This window comes from Pinus tabuliformis, chromosome 5_2 (genome assembly GCF_031772625.1).
Source record: "Pinus tabuliformis cultivar Carrire ecotype Pingquan chromosome 5_2, CPIR1, whole genome shotgun sequence".
Lineage (NCBI taxonomy): Eukaryota > Viridiplantae > Streptophyta > Pinopsida > Pinales > Pinaceae > Pinus > Pinus tabuliformis.
In genome coordinates this window covers 251,397,316-251,409,896 of record NC_142306.1, presented here as the reverse complement: position 1 = coordinate 251,409,896, position 12,581 = coordinate 251,397,316, and positions in this window count along the sequence as shown.

Sequence of the window (12,581 nt, the reverse complement as noted above, 5' to 3'; positions counted from 1 at the left end):
AAGAATGTACCAGTGATACTATGATGGCTAGAGCAGATTATTTCAGGAAGTAGACATTTATGATGCATATAGAAGGATGTAGCAGAGCATATTCTACAGATTCAAGAAGAAAACAGTTTTAAGTATACATCAAATAAGACGACACTTAGCATATACATCAAATAAGATGGCACTTAGCATTAGATGGAACCATGAAAGCAAGTCTTGAAAAGGTTATCCTAGTAAAAGGAAGAAGTTCACAATCCTCAGCTGGAAAGGTTACTCTTGATTCTTGAAAGACTAAAGAATCCCTTGTATTTTGGAAACAAGAACTCATGAGTTAGAGATATCATCTTGAGAGGGAATTGAAATTTAAGTATGACATTTCTTAGATGGATACACTATTACTTGAGGTTTGGAATAAAACTAAAAATTGTGTGACCAATATCCTCAAGAAGGTTGGATGACATATTATAGACCTATGGAAACAACATCTAGCAGTAGTTGAAGAATTCCAATATTATTAATCCATCATTGTACTGGTAGTTTATTGGTTCCCTGATACATTTTATTCAAGGAAACATCAATTATGTTAGCAGTGTTAATGATGAATAAAGTTACTACTAATGGTTGGTTCTACTTGGAATTTGGTATGAATTCTTAAGAGAGCATGAAGTACAATTATGTTGCACTGCAAAGAAAGAAGAAATGGAAATTTGTACAATCGACTATGAAGCATTTTTCTCCATAAAATTTTTCATGAACTATTTGATGACATGTTGGATTCCATTGATTAAAGCTATATGAAGATTGTCATAGAAATAATAAGGTTGAAGCGCATTATGATTTGTGACATGATGTAGAATGGAGCTATGAAGCTAGAGTATATCTCCACTGACGAACAAGTAGCCAATGCATTGATGAAGTCCATTCCTAAGGGAAAGGATGAGTATTTTTAGACAATCTTGGGCTTGTGTAGATCTCCTCCCTGTTTGAGAGGGAGTAAGGATGGACACCTTTATTCTCCATGTGTCATGTATTGTGGTTGGGACAAATAGTCGTAAGTCAAGTTCATGAGCATGGATAGGGATAACGGTGGATTGGATAACCATCATTAACCGACATTCTTGAGACATTTACTATGACTAGGACTAACAGTCGTAAGTCAGGTACATTAATTTGGTATAAGAATGGTCTGGGGAATCGATATTTCCTTATGCCAAGTATTGTGACAATGGATTAGGAAATGGTCCTATGACATACTTTGGTGAACCTAGGAGGAGTATTTTCCTTGAGAGGTGGTGCTATCCTATTAAATTCCTATTAGCATTGTGCTATGATCTAGTGGAGAGATAGAGTGTACTTGTCAAGGCCTTGGTAGTTTGACAATGTTGGTTATGATGATGTTTATATCGATGTTTATCATTTTGGATCCCTTCTTCTATGAATATTTCAACTTTATATTATCTTGTTGAGTCATTATGAATACATCCCTTGTTAAGAGGGAGTGTTCAAGTTGTAACTAGGTTCAGTCTTCATGACGTAAATTTATCATTAACGTATTTATTATATTTATATTTATATTTGTATTTGTTATATTTTTGTCAAAGCATGTTCTTCATGATTAGAGTGTCAAAAAAAAATTATTATGAGTCAAAATAAATAGTATTTGAGTCATGTCCCATTTGGACATTGAAAAGAAAAATAATTCAAATTTTTATATTGAGTCAGAAGTCCAAAAGATAACCAAAATAACCCTCCTTGGACAAGTTAGCATAATCCTCTAAGAGACACCTATTCAATGCTCCTAGATAACTATATATGAAGGACATGTTCAACTCATTTGCTAGCCCAATCACTCTTACAAGAAGAAGTATATATGAGCCTAGCAAAGGAGAAGAGAAATTCGAGCCAAGAGAGAGAGAGAGAGAGAGAGAAAGAGAGAGAGAAAGAGAGAGAGAGAGAGAGAGGTTAAAGACAAGAAAAATATCCCTTTGTTGGTTGAATATTTGACTTTGATAGTTCATATGTGTTGCAGGATGAAATTTTTGTGGTAGAGGCCAAAAATTCTAAGATAGTTTCATATTAAAATTCGGCTCTAATTGCAAGTCCAAAAATCTTGAAGTTTGACTAGTTTTGAAGAGGTTTTACCAAAGTTGACTTTGACTTTAGAGGTGGCTTGGAGGAGGGTTTCACTTGGTATCTTGGTGGCAGTTTGGTCTTGGTCTTGGTCTTGGTCTTGTGTTATCTCATTTTTATCTAATTCTATAAGAGAAGGGTTGTTGGGTTTTCCCCTTATGGGGTTTGCCCTAGATAGCAGCCTAATTTTGGTGTCTCTTGTCTCTTTGTGATCTCTATATTTTCCTGAAAGATTGAACATGTGTATAATTTCTTGATGAAGAAGACATAATAAGTAATAAGAATACATTTAATATTCACAAGTAATTATTGGGAAGAGAAATTAGGTGGTATAATTCATTACACTTGGTTTCTCAATACATGGAACTAAGCTGGACCAGGGAAAATTTTAAGAACCACCATAAATTTATATGTACAATAAATGGGCGAATCCCCATGATACATAGGGAAAATGGGAGATAATTTTATCACTAATATATTATCTATATATATATATATATATATATATATATTTGGCGAATATTTCACTGAATTATAAAATCTTGTAAGATCTTGGAAAATATTTCACTGAATAATAAAACATTGTGAAGTCTTGGCGAATGTTTTGTTAAAGTATGAAACCATATATGATAATAATCAAACATATTCATTAAATTGTAATATACTAACATACATGTTTGTAAAAAAGAAACATAATTTTCACTTCCTACAAACAATGTTGCAAGTTTTAGTGGCCATGTTTGTCATGGTAGGAGAGATTAATGTTTTCTCTACCACATTTGTCAAGCTACCACTTTTGCCAAGCTATCAAATTTCTTTCTTATTCCATAGACTTCAACTAAGAGATAAAAAAAAACACATCAAGTTTGTTTACCCCAACACGCCAACAATTAGCAAGCCCCAACTATATAATATAATGAAGTAGCAGGTATCCCAAAGGCCTGAAGGGGATCTAACGGAAAGTGACTATTGTCAGAAGCCTTCCAATCAATATATAAATATATAAATGTAGATTTATTATTATTTTAATTTGAAATCTTCAATTAAATAATAAAATTTAATTATGTCTCTCCCAATCTAAATTTTTTATTAGCATAATTCACTACCTTCATACCATTTTTAACAGTGTTGTAACATGTGGATTAATTTCCTTTTTGGTGCACAATCTCCACCTTTTAGGACACTATGGTGTAGTGACCCAACCCCTATAGATCATTACGACAAACTAAGAATAGCAAAGAAGATGAAAGGTTGTACAAACTAGCATATTTTTCAAACAACTAATCCAAGATCAGTACCTTAACTTTTTCATGAAGATATCATATTGAGAATGTTTGAAAAATGGTGGGAAATCTAGGCAACGACTATCTCTCTTTTGCAAGGGTGATGCGGAAAGAGTTAAGATTTCATTGTTTTGAATTTTTTTTGTTAAATCAGAAAAACCAATATTAATGGAGATATCAGTATTTTTTACTAAATTTTGTGAAGTGACTAAATGTAGCTTTAACCATTCACCTTAAGAATTGTTTCCCAATATAATTTCCTAAGTCTATTTAATATCTTCATTATCATAAAAACCAACCTCTATCCATCTTAACTCCACATCTACCACTCTTAGCGGGATGAAATCTATTTATCCCTCCTAGCACTTGGTAGACCCGGAATTAAGTTGGATCTACGCTGATAGAATTTCCCCTTTAAATAGTTTATGCTCACATGAATTCCATGGTATTACCATGGGTCAATACCATGGGTTATCATAAACCTGAAGCTTAAAAACTACTATTAGTAATTTATCAAAATTAATAAAACTAACAATTGATTTTTATTTTAACCAAGTTAAAATGTTTAAGTGACATTAAATTACAAGATCCATTTTTACTCTTGATCTACCAAGCCTCGAGAGGGATCAAATATTTTTTCACTCTATGTTAGTTTGCATATCGCGATATTTGATCCAGATTAAAGATGGATATATGCTAGTTTAATTCCCCCCTTTAAATTGGCTGCATTCCATGTGAATACCATGGGTCAATAACATGTGCCATCTTTGTTTTTATTAATACTAATATTAGGGTTAATAATGTTTTTTTGCATGGTATTAATAATAATTTGTCCCATGGTATTTGGCCCATAGGCTTCACCTAAATATAACACATTTTTTGAGTGTTCATAAATATAAGGTGGCTTATGGAGTAAATATAAAAAATGTTTTATTTATTTACCATGCCTCTCGTTTATTTATATTTTTATTAATTTACCATACATATTTTAGAAATATGGTATTTGGCCCATAGGATTCAATTAAATAAAACCTCTTTTTTGAGCCTTCTTAAATAGAAAGAGGGCTATGGACTAAATATAGAAAGAGGTTTTATTTATTTACCATACCTATAGTTTATTTATATTTTTATTTATTTACGATACCTTTGAAGTATAAAAAGAGGTTTTATTTATTTACCATACCTCCACTTTATTTATATTTTTATTAATTTACCATACCTATTTTATAAATATGGTATTTGGCCCATAGGGTTCACTTAAATGAAACCTCGTTTTTTGGCCTTCTTAAATAAAAAGAGGGTTATGGACTAAATATAAAAAGAAGTTTTATTTATTTACCATACCTTTGGAGTAAGTATAAAAAGATCTTTTATTTATTTACCATACCTCCACTGTATTTATATTTATCATAAATACATTTTCTTGAAAATGAGGGTGAATGGAAGATTGTAACTCCTAATTTCAAGGGTTAAATTTACTTTTTTTACCCTCTCCCTTAAAATAAGGTGGGCTAACCTCCATACCTAATTTTTTATAAGTTAAATTTGAGGCGACTTGTAACAATGTACTATGATACAAAATATTTGCCCAATAAAAATATAAAACCCCTTAATTTAGCCAAATTCGCCCCTAAAATTTTCCATGAGCTTGACCCTATTAAGGTTGAAATTTTCTGCAATTAAATTATCCCTTCAAATCTAAAAGAGCTATGGATTTTTCTTGGTCTTGCCAAATCTATCATAAGTTCATCTCTATGTTTTCATAATTGCTTTGCCTTTACATCAGTTGAAAATACATAGTGTTGTTTTCAAGTGGGCACAAGATCATTCTCATGCTTTTAATCTTTTGAAAGAAAAATTGTGTTATGCAACTATACTTGGTTTCCAAAATCTCTCACAGTGTTTTAAAATTAAGACTAATGCTTCACAATTTCCAATTGGATTAGTTTTGATGAAAAAAAATCCAATGGCTTATCATTTAGATAAATTTTCATAATCCAAAAGAAACATATCCACTTAAGTTAAACAAATTCATGCAATAGTTCAAAGTATAAAATATTGCTGATTTTACAAGTGCAATAGATACAAGCACAAAATTTTGAACTAATAATTACCTCTAATTAAATGATATTATCTTTAGCGCTTAGATTTCATCATTAATAAATTACACTTTACAGTTTCAACCATAAAATGCAGTAGGACAATAGAGATCACAATGCATAAAGACAACACAAATTTTACCTTGGGAAAACCCTCTTCAAGGGAAAACCCAACTTTTTCCTTACAGAAATTATTCAATTCAACAAGAGATACAAATGATATTTCTAGTCAAAAATCAAGTCAAACAAACCAGCAATAGAACCGTGGTCAAATTTTCTTCTATTAGAGTCAAATCGTTTCCCAAAAGATTTGATCAATTCTAATCTACTAGGCTAAATTTCAGCCTTCTTCTTCACCTCAAAAACTTGATCTACTACTCTGTAATTTTTCCCCGAAGAAATTTGGCCTATCTTCCACATGTGAAAGGTCAAGCAGAGATAGAATCCACACATGTGAGGTCAAACAAAGATAAAGAAGAAGCTCGGTCAAAAATTGGATTGTCTAGTCAATTCCAACCTCCTTGACTTATGACTCATTCACTTAGATGAATAGAAGATATGTTGTGTAAATGATATGAATTTCCAATGGGAGAGAAAGTGGTTTATTTATAGTGTTTGATGAGGTTGAATGGGTGTCTCTTTCTTGAGGGAAAACTTGATTATTTTGGTACGAAAAAATTGAATTTCAAAAATCAGAAGTTCCCTTTTCAAGTTGACTTTAAAACCACATCATACATATGGAGGGATAAAAACCTTTACTATGAAGGCATACCATAGCTAAAAAATTCAACACTACATTTTTAGTGAGGGAGGTATTCATAATGACTTCTTCAAATGTGGTCTTGTTGAAAAAAATCTCTAAGACAAGAGTGAATGAGCTAGCTATGTTGATGTATCCATCAACTACATGTGGAAAGAATCATGCTCAGCAAGCTATCACTTGGATAAATTCACCAATTATACAAGTGGTCATTTGGAACTTAGACAACACCAGAGTGAAACCCTGGGCTATTATTACTCTTGCATTTTATTGAATCATAATTCTAATTCCCAGTGCTAAAGGCACTCACTCACCCACCTAGGGAGCAATCTAGGCCTTGATGCTCTCTTGGTTATTCTCTCTAGCCACATTTTATGGCCCCTAGTCAATATTTTGACATATTTATATCCTAAACTTGGGAGAATTTATGCCTCCTAATGTTACAACATCAACACTACCTCTCAATGACGAAGGCATTCTCAACCACTTCAAGCTTGTCCCTAAAGTATAAAAACTTTACCCTGGGCAGAGGCTTGGTGAGAATTTTAGTAACTTTCTCATATATATAAATGTATTGTAGCTTCATTGATCCCTTTTTTACCATTTCCTAGTTGTAATGATACTTGATCTAGATGTGCTTAAATTTGTCATGAAAAGCTATATTTTCTAAAAGCTTTACAAAACTTTGATTCTCACAATGTTTCATGGTTGGATCCTACACTTAAAAAAGTAATCCTGCAAGTAGCTTTTGAAGCCATACTACTTCATAAGTTTCCAAACTACCTACAATTTACTCGGACTTTGCATTGTTGATTGCAACAAATGTCTACTTCATTCTCATCCAAGATATCATAGAAAAACCAAAATTGAAACAACATCCCAATGTGCTCTTCATGTCTTTTGTAGTCCCTGCCCAATCAAAATCTAAGAATCCCTACAGTTGAACTCCACTATTTGATACATATCTCAAACCATAATTGATTGTGCCACGTAGCTATCTAAGCACATGATTTGCCACAATCCAATATATATGCCTCGGTTCCACTGGGAACTGACTTAGAGTGTTCACTGCAAAGAAAATATTTAGTCTAGTATTAACCAGATACATCAATGAACTAATCAATCGATGATACATAGAGGTATCTACTAAATATGAATAAGATTCTCTAAGCTTCTTCAGGTTCATCACCATGGTAGTAGACATGAACTTGCATTTAATTGTTCCAAATATTTGAAGGGTCATAATGATATACTTCCCTTGACCAAGGAAGATCTCTCATGGCATCTGCCATATTTCCAATCCTGAGTAGTAATGCATTAAGCCTAGATCCTTCATATTGAACTAAGTAGTCAAATACATCTTACACTGATCAATGAGATTATTTTCTCCTATCATAAACAAGTCATCAACATATAATAATAAAATCATAGGCTCACCTCTAGAAACCTTATAGTAAATGTTGGGATCAACATCACTTTTGGTAAAACCAAGACTCATCATATATCCATTAATCTGAGAATACTAAGATCAAGGTGCCTACTTGAGTTCATACAAGGCTTTCTTTAGTCTGCAAACATGATCCTCCCTCTCATGTACCTTAAAACCTTGAGGTTTTTCTATGTACACTTCTTCATCAATCACTCCATTGAGGAATTTTGTCTTCATGTCCATTTGATTTAATTTCTATCCCATAACAGAAGCAATGGAAATGATAATTCTAATAGAAGTGTACCTAGAAACTAGAGAAAATTTTTACTCATGATCATCTCCCTCTTTCTAAAAGAACCCTCTTTCCACAAATCTTTCCTTGTACTTCTCTATGCTACCATCCACTACATGCTTGATCTTGTAGATCCACTTGGATGTCACCATTGACTTCCCCTTAGGTCTTGGCATAATATCCCACATGTCATTCTTCATGATGGACTAATATTCCTCCAACATGGCATCTTTCCAAACTTGTTGACCTAATTCCTCCTCATAGTTAGATGGATTGGAATCAATTATAGGACTCATTAATGTTTCATATTCTTCATAGTTATTGTGATGTTTACTTTCTCTGAAAGTTCCACGAGGAGTTGGATGTCCTTCTACTTCCTGCAAAGTACTTCAAATCCATGTTGGTCTCTTCTTGGGTTCTGGAACAACAACCCTAGGTTGGTCCACTAGATCATTTGGCCCTTTTGGGTCTTCCTGAGGATCTTAAGGATGTTCCACTAGTTCAGAAGGCCCTATGCCAATGTTCATGGGATATTCATGTTATCCATCATCATCAACATCCTTATACTTACTGAAGGTCGCATCCTCATTAAAGATAATGTATCTATTAATGATTTCAATCTTCCCTTGTCTTGGAATGTAGGCCTTTGATGTCTCATTGTACCCAACAAAAATCCCCTTAATTCTAGAAGGCTCTAGCTTCGTCCTCTTCTCCTTGGGTACATGAATGTAAACAAGACATCCAAATATCCTCAAATTCCCAACCTCTGGTTTCTCACTTGTGAAAACTTCTTCAAGTATCTTGAATTCCAAAATCTAGTGAGGACTTCTATTTTGCACATAAATTGATTCCTTGGATGCTTATCCCCATAAGAACATAGGAAAACCTTCATAATGAATCATTGCCTTCAGAGCTTCCACAATATTCCTATTCTTTCTTTCAGCGAACCCATTCTAATGAGAGTTGTAAGGGACTATCAATTCCCTCTTAATCCTAGTTTCTTTACAAAAGGAAATGAGTTTCTTGGAAGTGTATTCTCCTCCATTATCTAATCTTAGAGTTTTGGCCTTCTTTCATATTGAGTTCTCTATTTGAGTCTTGAATTCTTGAAATATGTCTAAGACTTCATCTTTTGTCTTAATTGTTGAATAATGTAACTAGTGTTGGCCTTCATAATTGTATTTGAAAGAAAAGAAAGATTGTTTATTATAAATATATATAGATATATATATATATATATATATATATATATATATATATATAGTCTTACTAAATCATGGATTTCTTTCTTGGGTCAATATTTTTGGGTTTGTGTTATATTCTTTCCATGACTAGCCCTAGACATGAAGTCGTAGGGTTAGAGGGGGGCGGCTAGCACCCCCTTCATTGTATCAGTCACAACGGGGAGGTCACAGGGGGGCTGATAGCCCCCCTTGTCGGGGGTTTTGGAGGGGAGAAGTAGCCCCCCTGTATAGGGTTCAGGGCAGCACCCCCAAAAGAAAAAATTGGACTCTATATTAGGTGGGTGTACCTACCTATGGCTTTGTGCATGGAATTCGCACATGGTTTTGGGCGTGATGGTTTTCTGCCCATGTGTTTTGTAGATCTAGTCAAGGGAACTATGGTTATGTTCTAATCCATTGTTAATGGATTGGGTTTTCTGGATGCTTCAGCATGTATATATATGTATTGTAACATTTAAATGAAAATAATAAAAAATCAATCTGGTGGTCCTAGTTTTGGGATCTAGGGGAAAATTTATGTGTATATCAGTTTTATGTTTTATGCCCTCGCCATTGTTTTTTTTTTTTTTAAGAAATCGTTTGCAGCTAATTTTTGTATAGGGTTAAAACTTACAAATAGTCAATAGGTCAAAGAACCCATTGAGTGCTTTAGGATTTTTGTTGAGTCAAAGTCGAAGTAATTTTTTTAAGAGATCCTTCTTGGGAAGGTCAAGAAAGAAAATTATTTTATTGTCTCATTCCTCCTCCATCAATTCGGCCTCTTCAACAGCCTACTAGTTGGCCTCCAACAAGATGACAAGTCAGCCTTAACCAATTGACAAGTCAGCTACTCCTATTATTCATGTCATCTCAATTACAGGAAAAAATATATATATATACCTAGGTGAACTAGACCTAAGGCAGAGAATAATTCATATATGTTAAAGAGCAATGAAGTGAAGAAAAAGGATAGTGAAATGTTAAGTAACCACGAGACCGAGAAATTATTGCAGATCAAACTCTATTACAGGTCCGAAGTATCTATAATTACAAGGATTCGAAGTATATAAATGCAGGAACCAAAGTCTCTATGATTACAGGAATCTGAAGTTTTTGGAATTACAAGAGATGTCAAGAAGGATAGAAACCTTGAAGATCTATTCTGGAAGAAGAATACTTCAAAGGCTGACTTGATGTATGGATATAGGTTTAGTTCAAGGGTCAAGAATGGTCTCAAATTGATTTTGATACTACTAAGGAAAAGTTTGACAGGGTTTTCCCTTCCTTAGGGGTTTTTCCCTAGCTGAGTGCCTACATCCGGTGTTCGTTGTGTTTCTGGAATTTATTTGATGATAACAATAACTAATATAATCAACATAAGAAAAATAAAATATCACAAGTAAATGTAAAATCATAGAAATCAAATACAAATGTTGCCCTAATGGATTTCTCAACATGGTATCAGAGCTAAGGACTGTATAATAAGAAGCTAGAAGATCATTCCTGTGCGAGAAGTAAGGGTTCCAAATCAGCCCTTTGAAAATGGAATTATCCAAAGTAAGTATTAAGATCAAGAACAAAATTTTGGGCACACATTTTCAAGAAAATCTTTGTGTCTAGGCCACAGGCCTGAACAAGAATAACGAAGGATTTTTTAAGAACCTATTTCATGAACCGAAAGGTCGGATCTCTAGTCTAAAGTAGGTCGAAATCCTTGAAAAGAAAATCATAGTTATGTGCTCAAGAATTAAGGTATGAAATATCCATTAAAATTTGAGCATTATGCCATCTCAAAGATCTAAAAAGCTCAAGAAATTGTACATGCCTATGGGTGATTAATTCAAGGAGTATAATATCTCATTGTAAACTAGAAGAAGCCTTTACATGCTACCATAAGAATTTACTTGTTGACTAATCAAAATCGAATTGTTTAGAAGCCTTACAAGTCTAGCTGGAAGGTCGAATTTGAAGCTATATTCACTTAGTAGATAGAACTGAGAAAGAACGAAGTCCTTTGCATAATTGTATACTAAAAAAAAGGAACCCAAGAAAAATCATTCAAATCCAAATCCTAATTAGCGGTATAAAAACAAATATTTTGGACGTAGTTTTGTATCGATAATTCAATCCACAACAATGATAAAGGAAGCCGAATTTTGAAGCATAACCACACTTGTACCTAGGAAATAAAATCTACAATAATAGTCAAGAGAAAGAAGACTAGCCTAAAGTCATCTTCCATTTCAAGTAAGTATTGTTTTGTTCTTTATGTCTCAATCAACTAACCACATGTTTCCAGTTTGCAAGAAATAATATCAAGCTCAATGGAATATCAAAAAAAAGTGTGTAATCTTGAGGTATGTATATTTAAAGAGTCTAACATGAAACGTTTATTGGTTTAAGTTGGAAAGTTCTCATTGCGTTAAAAGTTTTTGAATATCTAGGATTGTAAAGCTAGATAGTATAAATTTTAAAAACCTCATTCATTTGTTCCTTATTAAAAATCTTATCTCATAATACCTAGGGTGTATAAAGATATATGATAATCCTTTTTAGAACAAATTTGAATAATGTTTATTGAAAGCTAGTAAGGGTTTATACTTAAAAATCCCTTGGAATCCATCCTTCAAAATGGTAATGGAAACCTCAGATAATTATCACACTATTGTACTATATTGGTTGTGCTTGTCAATATTGTAGATAGATATGTCGATCTTAAGAATAAAGACTTGGTAAATAAAGTTGGATCCTTGGACATGGACCATTAAAATTCTTAAAGGGAGCCTTTCAACAAGGAAGCCCTACAAGATTTTTAAACGAGGCAACTTCAGGTATGCTTAAAACCACAAGATTTGGTAGTTAATCCTTTTCATTTAAGAGTATGATCATTTTTTAGATTTGCTTCATATTACTAACTATCTTATGCCTAGGGTATTTAATAATAAAGATTCTTGTTATGGTGATTAATAATTATATTGAATATACCCTTATCATACTATCTCTTGTTTGGTCATTTAGGTGAAACCCTAACCTTTAGGGTTCACTTTAAAACCATAAACCATTTTTTATGCTTAGGGTTTATTGAAATTCTATGCTTGATGTTTACGGTTTGTTAATGTTATGAAACCATAGTCGTTTGGTGTTTCTTTTTGATGTCTAGAAACCCCAACTTTTCTTAGGGTTTAGTATATTAGGGATTATGACTAAACCCTTGTAATAGTCAATATAAAATCCTAGAAATGGATCTATGGGTATATGTGCTTCTGTATAATTTAAACCCTAATCAGAATAAAATTTTTGTATATATAAGTTTGATGTGTTAATGTTGTGTCTTGGGTTTACCTAGTAGATATCAATATGAAATGCATTTTAGATAT